This window comes from Triturus cristatus, chromosome 5_1 (genome assembly GCF_964204655.1).
Source record: "Triturus cristatus chromosome 5_1, aTriCri1.1, whole genome shotgun sequence".
NCBI lineage: Eukaryota > Metazoa > Chordata > Amphibia > Caudata > Salamandridae > Triturus > Triturus cristatus.
Genome location: NC_140587.1, coordinates 839,219,180 through 839,235,258, shown reverse-complemented (window position 1 = coordinate 839,235,258; position 16,079 = coordinate 839,219,180).

Below are 16,079 nucleotides of genomic sequence, written 5' to 3'. Positions count from 1 at the left end.
GGTGGAATTTTGTGGACCCACGCAGATTCCAGAACTTTCCGACAAAGAAATGTGAGGAAAATGTGTTATTTTTAATACATTTTTAGGTTTGCAATGGATTCTGGGTAACAGAACCTGGTGAGAGCCAGTGAAGTCACCGCTTCCAGGATTCCCCTCGGTGTCTAGTTTTAAAGAATGTACAGGTTTGCTAGGTTTGCCTACGTGCCAACTGCGCTAGGGCCCAAAATCCACTGGTATGCACATTGCTAAAAAAAAATCGGAGCCCAGTGGGCTTTCTGCCGCCCTGGGGGGGAATCGGGGAAGGGGGTTTCATCCTGATATGCCCCTAAAGGGGCAGAAAGACTGTGGCTATTTTTTGTGGGGGTGGGGGTATTGGTATGACCATTTTGGGCAGCCCCCACCCCCATGCATAAAAAAAGCCTGCGTACTCGCTGGCGCCTACTGGGCTTTCTGCCCCCCCAGGGGGCAGATCAGGGGCCACTGCCACCATCTGGCCTCCCGGGGGGGGGGGCAGAAAGACTGGAATTTCTCTGAGGGTGGGGTGGGGTATTGTCATGCCCATTTTGGGGAGCCCCTACCCCTACACTAATAAAACAAAAAAATCCATGGTTTCTAGTGGGCATTCTGCGCCCCCAGGGAGGGCCAGATTGGGGGCTACAGCTCCCATCTGCCTCCTGGGGGACAGAAAGACTGTCAATTTTTGTGGGGGGGAGAGTGGGGGCAGTGGCATGCCCATTTCGGGCAGCCCACACCCTAAAAACAATTGCGCAAAAAAAATCCCTGGTGTTTAGTGGGCTTTCTGCCCCCCCCTGAAGGGGCAGATTAGGGGCCAATGCCCCATCTGCCCCCTGGGGGGGGGCAGAAAGACTGTAATAATTGGGGGGTGGGGTGGGGGCATGGGTCTGTCCTTTTTGATCAGCCCCCACCCCTATATATTTTTTTTTTACAACTCCCTGGTGTCTAGTGGTCTTTTTGCCCCCCCCCCGGGTGGGCAGATTGGGGGCCAATGCCCCATCTGCCCCCCAGGGGGGCCAGAAAGGCTGTAATGGTGGTGGGTGGGTGGGGGCATTGGCGTGCCCAGTTCGGGCAGCCCCCACCCTAAAAAAAAACAGAAAACAAATCCCTGGTGTATAGTGGGCTTTCTGCCCCCCCCCGATGGGGCAGATTAGGGGCCAATGCCCCATCTGCCCCCCGGGGGGGCAGAAAGACTGTGATAATTGGGGGGTGGGGTGGGTGCATGGACCTGCCTGTTTTGGGCAGCCCCCACCCCTATTGTTGATTTTTATAAATTTCCCTGGTGTCTAGTGGGCTTTTTGCCCCCCTGGGGGGGCAGATAGGGGGCTACTGCCCCCATCTGCCCCCCAGGCTGGGCAAAAAGACTAAATAATGCCCAAAATAAACTGGGGGGAGCAAAGGCCGTTGCCCAAGGGGCCGCTCCCCCCTTCCTGGTGTCTAGTGGGTGGATCCCTGCTTGGGGATCACCCTCCTGTGGCAATCCCCAAGCAAGGATCCACAGGGGAGGGGTACCATTGGAAAGGGGAGATCCTCCCCTTTTCAACGATACCTCTCCCATCTTTCTACTTGGTCAGGGGGCTGAGATAGCCCCTGCGCACGTAGAAAGTGAAACTGAAATGAGCCTCTTTGCTCATTTCAGTTTCACTTTCACTGTAATGACGTTGGCACGACGTGCGCGCCGATCGTCATTACAGTGAAAGGGGGGGGGGGGCCTCGGGAGCTGGGGAAGCTCTTCCCCAGCTCCCAAGGCTATTTTGGCAGAAAGGGAAACCCTCTGGTGCCTGCACCAGAGGGATTCCCTAGGGAATGCCTCATGACGAGCTGGACTCGTCATGGGCACAGCGCGACTGTGCTCCATGACGAGTCCAGCTCGTCATGGGCATACAAGGGGTTAAATGCCTCAAGGGATTGTTTTTGCTGCTGGTAGATGCCCCTTCCTGCACAAAACAACCCTGCTTACAACACAGGCACTATGGTGGCAGGGTGCCTGGGCTGGTACTAGGCAGCACATTGTGTGCAAGCGCTGGGAAAAGACAGGAATGTGCAGCATAATTCTAAATACGGCGAATTTCTGCCCTTCCCTATCACAAAGCGCAGCAAGGTGGCTTGCTGCGCTCTGTGACTTTTTGATAAATAGTTCTCTAAGTGTTTGAGTGTTATAGGTACAGGCTTTCAAAGGGAGACCCTTCCTGCTGGAAATGACAGCAGCCTCCCACTGTTGGGAAGACTTTGGGAATGGCTAGTGAAGTGCTCGGGATGAGGTTGTCCCAGTTAGTATGGCGTGTAGTGCAAAGGTCAACTTAGTGTGCCTGGGAGACAGATACATTGTACCCAAGACTCACATGCCTAATAATACTAAGAAGTGCAGGCAGTGGGACACCATCAATGTGCAGAGAGTGGAGGCTCTGAGAGACACAGGAGACAGTATGACTATTGTCCGGTGCAATCTGGTATCTTGAGAGGAGGTGCTTCACAATATAGTCCATCTTGTTGACTCTTCACACTTTACCACTCCTATCCAGTGCTAAAGTGCTTGTGCTCTCTCCTTTAACATGGTCAAATTGGCATACAACCAATTGACACATGTCATTTTCGTTTAAGTCCATGGTACAGTGATACTACATGTGCCCAGGTCTTGTAAATGAAATGCTACTAGTGGGCCTGCAGCACTCATTGTGTCATCCACTGAAGAAGCCTTCCAAACATATCTCAGGCCTTCAAGCCTGTGTGTGAATTTTTCAACAGACATTTCGACCTGCCAAAATAAATCTTTTGCAAGGCCTAAGCCTTCCTTTTTTCTACATATAAGTCACTACTAAGGTAGGCACTAAACATCCCGTGGGGCAGGGTACAGTGTATTTACAAATGTTGAACCTGAACATTGGGTTAACTAACTTCTTTAATAAGTGATAACTGTCATTTGGGAGCAGGTAGGACATTTGAGGTTGGTCTCTTAAGAAATGTAATTTAAAACCCTCTTTAATGGTAAAGTTGTATTCTAAAGTTAAACTACTGAAAATGACAATTTTACAAAGTTGGCATTTTCTTGTCCTAAACATTTGGTGGCTACAGCCTACATCATAGTTCACATGACTAGATGGAGCTGGCACTGTAACAGGCATGAAACATATTTACCTTTTTATTTACACCTATTGCAGCTAAATAGAACATTATATCTATTCTATGTTCAAAGCACATTTTTATCCTTGATAAAGGGTTCCTACCATTAAAATGTAGTTCTTGCGTGGATCCTCTTAGCCATTTTTTAACACACATAACTCTCACCCATTCTCCTCACATTTTGTCACTCACTCATGCATATCACATAGGTTGAAAAGAAAAGATCTCTGGCAAAGAGCCTCCTTGAGGGGCCTGTTGGGCATTGCAGCACCGGCCCAATGAGGGGCCGCCCGATGATGAAGCATGACAACCCTCGGTTGTGTGAGGGCTCTTGCTCCTAAAAGAAGAACTCCCCTCGGTTTACCACTCTCCTGACCTAGATACTCACATAGGAACAGTACACTCCTTGTTCGCACAACTGTAAAGGGCACATGTGCTGGACCTTCATAAAGCCCCAGTCCCTCCACCTTTGTTTTGATAAATATTGGACCTTCAGACTCAATGGCCCAGTATAGGCACATCATGGGGATTCTAAAGGTACTCAGGGTTTGTGTATTCTCCTAGAGGGGTCACAGAAATGAGCCAAAATACAGCAACATTTTGTTTTTTTTCAGAAAAATGGGAAAAACGGGCTGCAAATGAAAGTATCTGGGTTTTTCCCTGCAAATGTTATCAAAAAAGGGTTGGTGGGGTTGGAATCAGAATTTTGCCAGCTTTTCGGGGATACCAGACTTTTGTCAGAAGCCCAACGTTTTTTACACAGTTTTGGCATTTTTCTGGGACATAGCCTAATTTTGCTATTTTTTGTGCTTTTGACCTCCTTCCAGTTAATGGCAGAAATGAGTGCAAAAGCAATAATGGATCCTGGAAAGCTATACATTTTCGAGAAAAAGACAAAATTCTGAATTCAGCAAGGGGTCATTTGTGTAGATCCATCAAGGTTTTTTTATAGAAACTAACAGTTGAATATAGGATAAATTGAACATTAGTTGAAAAAAACAGCCTTTTGTGTCAACGTTTTCACCGGTAACTTCTTCTAATTATGACAGCTCTTTGAAAGCAATATACCATTACATCCGCTGGACATTACTGGTTGTGGGGATATATAGGACTTGTAGGTTCACCAAGAACCCGATGAACCCAGAGCCAAAAATTGAGCAGCACCTCGCAATGGTTTTTATTATGTACCGGGTATATAGTAATTATTCTGTAAAAGTGCGTACATGGAAAAGTCGGTATGAAAGACACCTATGTATTTCTGAAATGGGAACAAAATATAGAGTTTAGAAACAGTAGATATTTGCACATTTCTGAAATTGGGAATACTCATACTAGCATGAGAATTATCCGTCATTTTTTAGAATGACTCCTTTGTTCCACAATATCTTTCATTTGGAAGGCAGAAATGCATCGAAAGTCAATAGATAATAACAGTCCCTTTACAAATCTGAATTATCCTAAGTCACCCGATAAAAATGGTACCTCACTTGTGTGGGTAGGCATAGTGCCCGCGACAGGAAACGGCGCAAAACACAACGTGGTCACAGCTCAATATCGCATTAGTTTTTGAACCCTAGCTCTGCAGGCACCTTGGAAAACCTAGCAAACCTATACATTTTTGAAAACTAGACACCCAGGGGAATTCAGGATGGAGTGACTTGACTGCCTACCACCAGTGTCTGTTACCCAGAATCACTTGCAAACCTAAAAAATTGTCAAAAAACACATTTTCCCCACATTTCTGTGGTGGAAAGTTTCGGAATCTGCGTGGATCCACAAATTTCCACCCACCCCGCGTTCCCCAATGTCTTACGAGAAAAACAGTACCTCACTTGTGTGGGTCGGCCTAGTGTCCACGGCAGGAAACGGCGCAAAACGCAACGTGGTCACACCTCAATTTCGCAGAGAAAAATGACCCTTTTTTGGCTAAATGTCTAGCTGTAGTTTTTGAACCCTAGCTCTGCGGGCACCTTGGGAAACCTAGCAAACCTATATATTTTTTTAAACTAGACACCCAGGGGAATCCAGGATGGGGTGACTTGACTGCCTCCCACCAGGGTCTGTTACCCAGAATCCCTTGCAAACCTAAGAAATTGGCACGAAAAACACATTTTCCCCACATTTCTGTGGTGGAAAGTTCCGGAATCTGCGTGGATCCACAAATTTCCACCCACCCCGCGTTCCCTAAAGTCTTACGAGAAAAACGGTACCTCACTTGTGTGGGTCGGCCTAGTGCCCGCAACAGGAAACGGCGCAAAACGCAACGTGGTCACACCTCAATTTCGCAGTGAAAAATGACCCTTTTTGGCAAAATGTCTAGCTGTAGTTTTTGAACCCTAGCTCTGCGGGCACCTTGGGAAACCTAGCAAACCTAAACATTTTTGAAAACTAGACACCCAGGGGAATCCAGGATGGGGTGACTTGACTGCCTCCCACCAGGGTCTGTTACCCAGAATCCCTTGCAAACCTAAAAAATTGACCAAAAAAACACATTTTCCCCACATTTCTGTGGTGGAAAGTTCCGGAATCGGCGTGGATCCACAAATTTTCACCCACCCCGCGTTCCCTAAAGTCTTACGAGAAAAACGGTACCTAACTTGTGTGGGTCGGCCTAGTGCCCGCAACAGGAAACGGAGCAAAACGCAACGTGGTCACACCTCAATTTCGCAGTGAAAAATGACCCCTTTTTGGCAAAATGTCTAGCTGTAGTTTTTGAACCCTAGCTCTGCGGGCACCTTGGGAAACCTAGCAAACCTATACATTTTTGAAAACTAGACACCGAGGGGAATCCAGGATGGGGTGACTTGACTGCCTCCCACTGGGGTCTGTTACCCAGAATCCCTTGCAAAGCTAAAAAATTGACAAAAAATACATTTTCCCCACATTTCTGTGGTGGAAAGTTGCGGAATCTGTGTGGATCCACAAATTTCTACCCCCCCCCATTCCCCAAAGTCATACGAGAAAAATGGTACCTCACTTGTGTGGGTCGGCCTAGTGCCCGCGACAGAAAACGGCACAAAACGCAACGTGGTCACACCTCAATTTCGCAGTGAAAAATGACCCTTTTTTGGCTAAATGTCTAGCTGTAGTTTTTGAACCCTAGCTCTGCGGTCACCTTTGGAAACCTAGCAAACCTATACATTTTTTAAAACTAGACACCCAGGGGAATCCAGGATGGGGTGACTTGACTGCCTCCCACCAGGGTCTGTTACCCAGAATCCCTTGCAAACCTAAGAAATTGGCACGAAAAACACATTTTCCACACATTTCTCTGGTGGAAAGTTCCGGAATCTGCGTGGATCCACAAATTTTCACCCACCCCACGTTCCCTAAAGTCTTACAAGAAAAACGGTACCTCACTTGTGTGGGTCGGCCTAGTGCCCGCAACAGGAAACGGCGCAAAACGCAACGTGGTCACACCTCAATTTCGCAGTGAAAAATGACCCTTTTTTGGCAAAATGTCTAGCTGTAGTTTTTGAACACTTGCTCTGCGGGCACCTTGGGAAACCTAGCAAACCTATACATTTTTGAAAACTAGACACCGAGGGGAATCCAGGATGGGGTGACTTGACTGCCTCCCACCGGGGTCTGTTACCCAGAATCCCTTGCAAAGCTAAAAAATTGACAAAAAAAATACATTTTCCCCATATTTCTGTGGTGGAAAGTTCCGGAATCTGTGTGGATCCACAAATTTCCACCCACCCCGCATTCCCCAACATCATACGAGAAAAATGGTACCTCACTTGTGTGGGTCGGCCTAGTGCCCGTGACAGAAAACGGCGCAAAACGCAACGTGGTCACACCTCAATTTCGCTGTGAAAAATGACCCTTTTTTGGCTAAATGTCTAGCTGTAGTTTTTGAACCCTAGCTCTGCGGGCACCTTGGGAAACCTAGCAAACCTATACATTTTTTAAAACTAGACACCCAGGGGAATCCAGGATGGGGTGCCTTGACTGCCTCCCACCAGGGTCTGTTACCCAGAATCCCTTGCAAACCTAAGAAATTGGCACAAAAAACACATTTTCCCCACATTTCTGTGGTGGAAAGTTCCGGAATCTGCGTGGATCCACAAATTTCCACCCACCCCGCGTTCCCTAAAGTCTTACGAGAAAAACGGTACCTCACTTGTGTGGGTCGGCCTAGTGCCCGCAACAGGAAACGGCGCAAAACGCAACGTGGTCACACCTCAATTTCGCAGTGAAAAATGACCCTTTTTTGGCAAAATGTCTAGCTGTAGTTTTTGAACCCTAGCTTTGCGGGCACCTTGGGAAACCTAGCAAACCTATACATTTTTGAAAACTAGACACCCAGGGGAATCCAGGATGGGTGACTTGACTGCCTCCCACCAGGGTCTGTTACCCAGAATCCCTTGCAAACCTAAAAAATTGACCAAAAAAACACATTTTCCCCACATTTCTGTGGTGGAAAGTTCGGGAATCTGCATGGATCCACAAATTTTCACCCACCCCGCGTTCCCTAAAGTCTTACGAGAAAAACGGTACCTCACTTGTGTGGGTCGGCCTAGTGTCCGCAACAGGAAACGGAGCAAAACGCAACGTGGTCACACCTCAGTTTCGCAGTGAAAAATGACCCTTTTTTGGCAAAATGTCTAGCTGTAGTTTTTGAACCCTAGCTCTGCGGGCACCTTGGGAAACCTAGCAAACCTATACATTTTTGAAAACTAGACACCGAGGGGAATCCAGGATGGGGTGACTTGACTGCCTCCCACCGGGGTCTGTTACCCAGAATCCCTTGCAAATCTAAAAAATTTACAAAAAAAACACATTTTCCCCACATTTCTGTGGTGTAAAGTTTCGGAATCTGTGTGGATCCACAAATTTCCACCCACCCCGCATTCCCCAAAGTCATACGAGAAAAATGGTACCTCACTTGTGTGGATCGGCCTAGTGCCCGCGACAGAAAACGGTGCAAAACGCAACGTGGTCACACCTCAATTTCGCAGTGAAAAATGACCCTTTTTTGGCTAAATGTCTAGCTGTAGTTTTTGAACCCTAGCTCTGCGGGCACCTTGGGAAACCTAGCAAACCTATACAGTTTTTTAAAACTAGACACCCAGGGGAATCCAGGATGGGGTGACTTGACTGCCTCCCACCAGGGTCTGTTACCCAGAATCCCTTGCAAACCTAAGAAATTGGCATGAAAAACACATTTTCCCCACATTTCTGTGGTGGAAACTTCCGGAATCTGCGTGGATCCACAAATTTCCACCCACCCCGCGTTCCCTAAAGTCTTACGAGAAAAACAGTACCTCACTTGTGTGGGTCGGCCTAGTACCCGCAACAGGAAACGGCGCAAAACGCAACGTGGTCACACCTCAATTTCACAGTGAAAAATGACCCTTTTTTGGCAAAATGTCTAGCTGTAGTTTTTGAACCCTAGCTCTGCGGGCACCTTGGGAAACCTAGCAAACCTATACAGTTTTGAAAACTAGACACTGAGGGGAATCCAGGATGGGGTGACTTGACTGCCTCCCTCCGGGGTCTGTTACCCAGAATCCCTTGCAAACCTAAAAAATTGACCAAAAAAACACATTTTCCTCACATTTCTGTGGTGGAAAGTTCCGGAATCGGCATGGATCCACAAATTTTCACCCACCCCGCGTTCCCTAAAGTCTTACGAGAAAAACAGTACCTCACTTGTGTGGGTCGGCCTAGTGCCCGCAACAGGAAACGGAGCAAAACGCAACGTGGTCACACCTCAATTTCGCAGTGAAAAATTACCCTTTTTTGGCAAAATGTCTAGCTGTAGTTTTTGAACCCTAGCTCTGCGGGAACCTTGGGAAACCTAGCAAACCTATACATTTTTGAAAACTAGACACCGAGGGGAATCCAGGATGGGGTGACTTGACTGACTCCCACCGGGGTCTGTTACCCAGAATCCCTTGCAAAGCTAAAAAATTGACAAAAAAAATACATTTTCCCCACATTTCTGTGGTGGAAAGTTCCGGAATCTGTGTGGATCCACAAATTTCCACCCACCCCGCATTCCCCAAAGTCATACGAGAAAAATGGTACCTCACATGTGTGGGTCGGCCTACTGCCCGCGACAGAAAACGGCTCAACACGCAACGTGGTCACACCTCAATTTCGCAGTGAAAAATGGCCCTTTTTTGGCTAAATGTCTAGCTGTAGTTTTTGAACCCTAGCTCTGCGGGCACCTTGGGAAACCTAGCAAACCTATACATTTTTGAAAACTAGACACCGAGGGGAATCCAGGATGGGGTGACTTGACTGCCTCCCACCGGGGTCTGTTACCCAGAATCCCTTGCAAAGCTAAAAAATTGACAAAAAAAATACATTTTCCCCACATTTCTGTGGTGGAAAGTTCCAGAATCTGCGTGGATCCACAAATTTCCACCCACCCAGCGTTCCCTAAAGTCTTACGAAAAAAACGGTACCTCACTTGTGTGAGTCGGCCTAGTGCCCGCAACAGGAAACGGCACTAAACGCAACGTGGTCACACCTCAATTTCGCAGTGAAAAATGACCTTTTTTTGGCAAAATGTCTAGCTGTAGTTTTTGAACCCTAGCTCTGCGGGCCCCTTGAGAAACCCAGCAAACCTATACATTTTTGAAAACTAGACACCCGTGTGCTTCCAGGGAGGCATGGCTTGCATGGATCCCCCAACGTTTCCTTACCCAGAATCCCCTGCAAACCTCATTTTTGTGTGGGAAAGTTGTGGCATCACCGGGCTCACTCAAATTTCCCACCACCCAGCGTTCCCCCGGGTCTCCCGGTAAAAATGGTGCCTCACTTGTGTGGGAGGCCCAAGTACCCGTGACAGGCAAGGGCCCAAAACGCCGTGAGGCGAAATCAAAATTGCCTATCTCAAAACCACCTGGTTTTGCAAGGGGGGTCACTTGGGTTTTTTGCCCGGTGTTCGGCGGCCATCTAGGGACACCTACCAAACCCATACATTTCTGAAAACTAGACACCCGGGAGCTTCCAGGGAGGTATGGCTTGCATGGATCCCCCAACGTTTCCTTACCCAGAATCCCCTGCAAACATCAATTATAGCTGAAAAAATCAAATTTTTCACAAATTTTTTTGTGGGAAAGTTGTGGCATCACTGGGCTCACTCAAATTTCCAACCACCCAGCGTCTCCCCGGGTCTCCCGGTAAAAATGGTGCCTCACTTGTGTGCGAGGCCCAAGAACCCGCAACAGGCAAGGGCCCAAAACGTATTGAGGCGACATGAAAATTGCCTACCTCAAAACGACCTGGTTTTGCAAGGGGGGTCACCTGGGTTTTTGGCCCGGTGCTCGGCGGCCACCAGGTTGTTTTGTGAAAGGTAATTTTGATGTCTCCTCATTAGGTTTTGGGCCCTTGCCTGACGCGGGCACTAGGCCTACCCATGCAAGTGAGGTACCATTTTTCTCTGAAGACTTTGGGGAATGCAGGGTGGGTGGAATTTTGTGGACCCACGCAGATTCCAGAACTTTCCGACAAAGAAATGTGAGGAAAATGTGTTATTTTGAATAAATGTTTAGGTTTGCAATGGATTCTGGGTAACAGAACCTGGTGAGAGCCAGTGAAGTCACCGCTTCCAGGATTCCCCTCGGTGTCTAGTTTTAAAGAATGTACAGGTTTGCTAGGTTTGCCTACGTGCCAACTGCGCTAGGGCCCAAAATCCACTGGTATGCACATTGCTAAAAAAAAATCGGAGCCCAGTGGGCTTTCTGCCGCCCTGGGGGGGAATCGGGGAAGGGGGTTTCATCCTGATATGCCCCTAAAGGGGCAGAAAGACTGTGGCTATTTTTTGTGGGGGTGGGGGTATTGGTATGACCATTTTGGGCAGCCCCCACCCCCATGCATAAAAAAAGCCTGCGTACTCGCTGGCGCCTACTGGGCTTTCTGCCCCCCCATGGGGCAGATCAGGGGCCACTGCCACCATCTGGCCTCCCGGGGGGGCAGAAAGACTGGAATTTCTCTGAGGGTGGGGTGGGGTATTGCCATGCCCATTTTGGGGAGCCCCTACCCCTACACTATTAAAACAAAAAAATCCATTGTTTCTAGTGGGCATTCTGCGCCCCCAGGGAGGGCCAGATTGGGGGCTACAGCTCCCATCTGCCTCCTGGGGGGCAGAAAGACTGTCAATTTTTGTGGGGGGGAGAGTGGGGGCATTGGCGTGCCCGTTTCGGGCAGCCCACACCCTAAAAACAATTGCGCCAAAACAATCCCTGGTGTTTAGTGGGCTGTCTGCCCCCCCTGAAGGGGCAGATTAGGGGAAAATGCCCCATATGCCCCCTGGGGGGGCAGAAAGACTGTAATAATTGGGGGGTGGGGTGGGGGCATGGGTCTGTCCTTTTTGATCAGCCCCCACCCCTATATATTTTTTTTTTACAATTCCCTGGTGTCTAGTGGTCTTTTTGCCCCCCCGGGCGGGCAGATTGGGGCCAATGCCCCATCTGCCCCCCAGGGGGGCCAGAAAGGCTGTAATGGTGGTGGGTGGGTGGGGGCATTGGCGTGCCCAGTTCGGGCAGCCCCCACCCTACAAAAAAAACAGAAAACAAATCCCTGGTGTATAGTGGGCTTTCTGCCCCCCCGAAGAGGCAGATTAGGGGCCAATGCCCCATCTGCCCTCCGGGGGGCAGAAAGACTGTGATAATTGGGGGGTGGGGTGGGTGCATGGGCCTGCCTGTTTTGGGCAGCCCCCACCCCTATTGTTGATTTTTATAAATTTCCCTGGTGTCTAGTGGGCTTTTTGCCCCCCTGGGGGGGCAGATAGGAAGCTACTGCCCCCATCTGCCCCCCAGGCGGGGCAAAAAGACTAAATAATGCCCAAAATAAACTGGGAGGAGCAAAGGCCGTTGCCCAAGGGGCCGCTCCCCCCTCCCTGGTGTCTAGTGGGTGGATCCCTGCTTGGGGATCGCCCTCCTGTGGCAATCCCCAAGCAGGGATTCTCCCCTTTCCAACGATACCTCTCCCGTCTTTCTACTTGGTCAGGGGGCTGAGATAGCCCCTGCGCACGTAGAAAGTGAAACTGAAATTAGCCTCTTGGCTCATTTCAGTTTCACTTTCACTGTAATGACGTTGGCACGACGTGCGCGCCGATCGTCATTACATTGAAAGGGGGGGGCCTCGGGAGCTGGGGAAGCTATTCCCCAGCTCCTGAGGCTATTTTGGCAGAAAGGGAAACCCTCTGGTGCCTGCACCAGAGGGATTCCCTAGGGAATGCCTCATGACGAGCTGGACTCGTCATGGGCACAGCGCGACTGTGCTCCATGACGAGTCCAGCTCGTCATGGGCATACAAGGGGTTAAATGCCTCAAGGGATTGTTTTTGCTGCTGGTAGATGCCCCTTCCTGCACAAAACAACCCTGCTTACAACACAGGCACTATGGTGGCAGGGTGCCTGGGCTGGTACTAGGCAGCACATTGTGTGCCAGCGCTGGGAAAAGACAGGAATGTGCAGCATAATTCTAAATACGGTGAATTTCTGCCCTTCCCTATCACAAAGCGCAGCAAGGTGGCTTGCTGCGCTCTGTGACTTTTTGATAAATAGTTCTCTAAGTGTTTGAGTGTTATAGGTACAGGCTTTCAAAGGGAGACCCTTCCTGCTGGAAATGACAGCAGCCTCCCACTGTTGGGAAGACTTTGGGAATGGCTAGTGAAGTGCTCGGGATGAGGTTGTCCCAGTTTGTATGGCGTGTAGTGCAAAGGTCAACTTAGTGTGCCTGGGAGACAGATACATGGTACCCAAGACTCACATGCCTAATAATACTAAGAAGTGCAGGCAGTGGGTCACCATCAATGTGCAGAGAGTGGAGGCTCTGAGAGACACAGGAGACAGTATGACTATTGTCCGGTGCAATCTGGTATCTTGAGAGGAGGTGCTTCACAATATAGTCCATCTTGTTGACTCTTCACACTTTACCACTCCTATCCAGTGCTAAAGTGCTTGTGCTCTCTCCTTTAACATGGTCAAATTGGCATACAACCAATTGACACATGTCATTTTCGTTTAAGTCCATGGTACAGTGATACTACATGTGCCCAGGTCTTGTAAATGAAATGCTACTAGTGGGCCTGCAGCACTCATTGTGTCATCCACTGAAGAAGCCTTCCAAACATATCTCAGGCCTTCAAGCCTGTGTGTGAATTTTTCAACAGACATTTCGACCTGCCAAAATAAATCTTTTGCAAGGCCTAAGCCTTCCTTTTTTCTACATATAAGTCACTACTAAGGTAGGCACTAAAAATCCCGTGGGGCAGGGTACAATGTATTTACAAATGTTGAACCTGAACATTGGGTTAACTAACTTCTTTAATAAGTGATAACTGTCATTTGGGAGCAGGTAGAACATTTGAGGTTGGTCTCTTAAGAAATGTAATTTAAAACCCTCTTTAATGGTAAAGTTGGATTCTAAAGTTAAACTACTGAAAATGACAATTTTACAAAGTTGGCATTTTCTTGTCCTAAACGTTTGGTGGCTACAGCCTACATCATAGTTCACATGACTAGATGGAGCTGGCACTGTAACAGGCATGAAACATATTGACCTTTTTATTTACACCTATTGCAGCTAAATAGAACATTATATCTATTCTATGTTCAAAGCACATTTTTATCCTTGATAAAGGGTTCCTACCATTAAAATGTAGTTCTTGCGTGGATCCTCTTAGCCATTTTTTAACACACATAACTCTCACCCATTCTCCTCACATTTTGTCACTCACTCATGCATATCACATAGGTTGAAAAGAAAAGATCTCTGGCAAAGAGCCTCCTTGAGGGGCCTGTTGGGCATTGCAGCACCGGCCCAATGAGGGGCCGCCCGATGATGAAGCATGACAACCCTCGGTTGTGTGAGGGCTCGTGCTCCTAAAAGAAGAACTCCCCTCGGTTTACCACTCTCCTGACCTAGATACTCACATAGGAACAGAACACTCCTTGTTCGCACAACTGTAGAGGGCACATGTGCTTGACCTTCATAAAGCCCCAGTCCCTCCACCTTTGTTTTGATAAATATTGGACCTTCAGACTCAATGGCCCAGTATACCTATGGACCTGTTGGGAACTCAGAGGGGTGGCTGTGTTCCTCTGCTGCCACAAGGATGGCTACTCTGCCATGCTACCCTGCTTACACTTCTGCCTGAATAAGATGGAATGGAACTGTATCTTGATATCAGGATTGCCAGAGTGACTCCAAGGGCTAGTTGGTGGGCCTCTTGATCTGACCCTCAGGAAGAGACCTACCTCAAATCCTGCTAATTAACTCTGCCTGATGTAAGTACTGCTCCCCAACTGGTGCCAACCAAGTCCTGGACTCTTGGAGGTGGACCTTTTAGGTGCCCTGCCAGCCAAACTGTGGTACTAACTGAACTCATGCAACGTGATGCATCACCTCGCAGCACTGCATTAGAACTACCATTGTGTGATGAATTCCTGATAAAGGACCCCACTGCTCTTTGGAATCACTGCTGCACAATGCATCCTCACATCAGGACCTTACATCACAGCCCCCCAGCTCCTCGATAGAGCATGAGGAAGACCTGGGAACAGGCCTTTAGCTGCAAACCCCAGAGGAGAAGGACAACTTGGCCTCGGGAATTGAGCTCCCTACCAGGGCTGCAAGTATTGTCCCTTCTTAAGGACTGTGGTAAATCTAAAAATGACACAGCTAGCTCTGGAGGAAAAGAAATTGGACATGGAGGAGAGGTGAATGGCCCATGAGTGTAGTCTCAAACAGTGGGAACTTAAAGCTATATAGGCAGATTCCAGTAGTAACAGTGGTCACAATACCCGAATGTCTAAAAAAATAAGAATCCCCAACTCCCTAATGGCCTGGGGGCCAATTTATGAGCTGGTTTGCATCACTTTTTCTTTACACAACATGGTGCAAGAGTTGCACAATTGAGGAAGACATACAAGGCCACTTTGGGTGGCCCTGAGTGTTTCTATAAATGTGGAATAAGGCACCAAAATGCAAATCACTGTTTTACCTTACTATGCCCTGCAAAGCTGTTCCATGGACGTTGTATGGTTGTTCCCACGTAATTTCCCTGGTTTTTGATGCATTCACAGATTTAGCAGAATTAGTAGACATGGGAATGCGCCAAAAAGATGCTCCTTCTCAGGTGAGGCTTAACAAGGCAAAATATATTTATTTCTCCTTGTTACTTCCTTGTTCTGCATTCTGCGGCACACATAGAAAGAGGAATATGCATCTCAGGATTGTTTTTGAGCAGGAAGATATCCCTTCCGGCACAATAATAATCCTGCCCCGTAACACAGGCACCCTTGCACCATGGTAAAAGGGTGCCTGCATTGGTGAAATGCAGCCAAAAGGGCATCAACATAGGAGAAAAGGCAGGAATGTGCCTTATTGCCTTAAATATGGTGCATTCATGCCCTTTCCCTGTCATGCAATGCATCTCAGCCAGGTGACTGGCTACACTGGATTGCACGACATTCTCCTCAATAGGTCCCCTGGTAACTTGCTTTGTGGTGGAGGATGACATTGTCAAGTCGTTCTCACCCTAAGAGGTAGCTCTAAGGATGCACAGGGTCTCAGAAGAGAATTGATGGGAAAGTCTCTGGAAGCATATGCCTACAGTGGGGAGGGACACTCTGCTCACACTAGGGATAGGATACCAGAATGAAGTATGCCACCATGAAAGCCATCCTTCTCACAAAGTTTGGACTCACCTTAGAGAAATACTGAATACGATTTAGGGACAGTCAGAAACTTCCAAACCGTTTTGTTTAGATTTCTTCAATTTTTCCAGTAAAAAACTGGGACCCAGATTTACAAATGTTTTGCCCCAGGTTTGTGTTACTTATTTAACTTTTACTGCTGTGCTGCATTGTGTGACATGTACCTAAATGTGTGCCCAGGTGGTTTCATGGGAGGCAGAAACATGGATGATGATGTTAAGCTGTATAATCTAATCTTGAAATAGCACATGCTCAATACTTG